The sequence below is a fragment of the Arachis stenosperma genome, chromosome 6 (genome assembly GCF_014773155.1).
Source record: "Arachis stenosperma cultivar V10309 chromosome 6, arast.V10309.gnm1.PFL2, whole genome shotgun sequence".
In the NCBI taxonomy this organism is placed as follows: Eukaryota; Viridiplantae; Streptophyta; class Magnoliopsida; order Fabales; family Fabaceae; genus Arachis; species Arachis stenosperma.
The window spans coordinates 43,547,861-43,550,965 of record NC_080382.1 but is presented as its reverse complement, the minus strand read 5'-3'; positions in this window follow the sequence as shown (position 1 = coordinate 43,550,965).

Genomic DNA, 3,105 nt, shown 5'->3' with positions numbered 1-3,105 from the left:
TATTTTTCGAGTTTTTAATAAGGAAAATTCTAATTATTTAGATGTGGTGGCAATACTTTTTATCTTCTGAATGAATGCTTGAACAGTGCATATTTTTTATATTGAATTTTATGAATGATAAAATTGTTGGCTCTTGAAAGAATGATGAACAAGAGAAATATTATTGATGATCTGAAAAATCATGAAATTGATTCTTGAAGCATGAAAAAGCAGTGAAAAAAAAGTGGCGAAAAAAAATGGGAATCATTGGATAAAGAAAAAGAAAAGCCAATAACCCTTAAAACCAAAAGGCAAGGGTGAAAAGGATCCAAGGCTTTGAGCATTAATGGATAAGAGGGCCCAAGGAAATAAATCCAAGCCTAAGCGGCTAAATCAAGCTGTCCCTAACCATGTGCTTGTGGCATGCAGGTCCAAGTGAAAAGCTTGAGACTGAGTGGTTAAAGTCATGATCCAAAGCAAAAGAGTGTGCTTAAGAACTCTGGACACCTCTAATTGGGGACTTTAGCAAAGCTAAGTCACAATCTGAAAAGGTTTACCCAGTTATGTGTCTGTGGCATTTATGTATCCGGTGGTAATACTGGAAAACAAAGTGCTTAGGGCCACGGCCAAGACTCATCAAGTAACTGTGTTCAAGAATCAACATACTAAACTAGGAGAATCAATAATACTATCTGAATTCTTAGTTCATATGGATGCCAATCATTCTGGATTTCAAAGGATAAAGTGAGATGCCAAAACTGTTCAGAAGCAAAAAGCTACTAGTCCCGCTCATCTAATTAGAATCTGAGCTTCACTTGAAACTCTGAGATATTATTACTTCTTAATTTCTTTTTATCCTACTTTATTTATCTAGTTGCTTGAGGACAAGCAATAGTTTAAGTTTGGTGTTGTGATGAGCGGATATTTTATACGCTTTTTGGGGGTAATTTCATGTAGATTTTAGTATGTTTTAGTTGGTTTTTAGTATATTTTTATTATTTTTTAGGCAAAAATCATATTTCTGGACTTTACTATGAGTTTTTGTGTTTTTCTGTGATTTCAGGTATTTTTCTGGCTGAAATTGAGGGAGCTGAGTAAAAATCTGATTTAGGCTGAAAAAGGACTGCTGATGTTGTTGGATTCTGACCTCCCTGCACTCGGAATGGATTTTTTGGAGCTACAGGAGTCCAATTGGCGCGCTCTTAATTGGGTTGGAACGTAGACATCCAGGGATTTCCAGCAATATATAATAGTCCATACTTTGTGATAAACCCCATTTTGAGGGTTTATCTTGTATTGATTTCAGGGGTTTTATCAATGATTCCACACTCTTTTCATATGAAAATACAAGACTTTGTGTTCCTTTCCTAATTTTTGCCTCATGGATGAAAACATGCTTATTTTGCACTAAACTAGATACAGTTCTAATATTCTCTTGGTGCCATTCGATGCCGTGACCTGCGTGTTAAGTGGTTTCAGAATATAGGGCAAGGATGAACCGTAAGAGAGAAGGAGAATGGGTGCAAAGGAAGGGAGCATGAGAAATTGAGCCTTGGGAACTTCAGCAAGGGCGCGTGTGCGTACTTGGCGCGCCCGCTGATACGTAAAAATTTAATTTCACGTAATTTCCGGCAAGTATACCGGGTCGTATCAAGTAGTAAAACTCACTTAGAGTGAGGTCGATCCCACGAGGATTGGTAGATTAAGCAACATTAGTTAAATGGTAAATTTAGTCAAGCAAACATGGTTTTGATTTTATGAGCATTGTGACTTTTGAACATAATTGCAGGAATTTAAATGGCAAGGAATTCAAAGAACGGGAATATAGAAATAAAATGAAAGTAAATAACTGAAACTTAAAATGCAAGAAACTTAAATGACTCAAAGATAAATTGCAAGGAATTAAAGGTTGCAGAAATTTAAGAGCATAAGAGTAAATAGCAAGAATTAAAGGAACAAAATGTAGATGACAAGAATAATAAATTGACAGAATGTAAAGGGAATTGGGTTATGGGTAATCAAACAACTAGAAGGCAAAAGAAATAAGAAGTAATGATAGAGAGGATCATTAGGGATCAGAGATGCAAGTTTTCATGAATTGATGTTAGTCAAGTCCTTCTCAATCATGGTATAGATCCATGGCAAGTGGTAATTGAATCCCAATCTCTTGGTGATTCATTTCTCTCACATACCATTGCCACTCTCGTGATCTAATTGTTCATGAGAAGAGATGAATCTCAATTCTAATCCAGCCACACAACTCCCTAATCTCAACCAAGGAAAGTTACATCTCACATACTAACCAAGGTGTATTGATTAAGGAAACCATGAAAGGATGAACTCTAAACTGAATTATGTGGCTCATTCCTCAAATTCACCACACAATTCACATAGATTAACCCCTCTCTCGATGGTGGTTGAATCTTTGAAGTGAATCTTTGAAGAACAAGAGTTTCCTCTTTGGATTAACCACATGAATTGAGGAGGAAAAGAGGAGTTCATCAATGATTCAACCACCATCGAGAGAGGGGTTAATCTATGTGAATTGTGTGGTAAATTTGAGGAATGAGCCACATAATTCAGTTTAGAGTTCATCCTTTCATGGTTTCCTTAATCAATACACCTTGGTTAGTATGTGAGATGTAACTTTCCTTGGTTGAGATTATGGGAGTTGTGTGGCTGGATTAGAATTGAGCTTCATCTCTTCTCATGAACAATTAGATCACGAGAGTGGCAATTGGTTATGTTGAGAGAAATTGAATCATCAAGAGATTGGGATTCAATTACCCACTTGCCATGGATCTATACCCATGATTGAGAAGGACTTGACTAACATCAATTCATGAAAACTTGCATCTCTGATCCCTAATGATCCTCTCTATCATTACTTCTTATTTCTTTTGCTTCTAGTTGTTTGATTACCCATAACCCAATTCCCTTTTACATTCTGTCAATTTATTATTCTTGTCATCTACATTTTGTTCCTTTAATTCTTGCTATTTACTCTTATGCTCTTTAAATTTCTGCAACCTTTAATTCCTTGCAATTTATCTTTGATGTTACCATTTAACTAAAGTTGCTTAATCTACCAATCCTCGTGGGATCGACCTCACTCTAAGTGAGTTT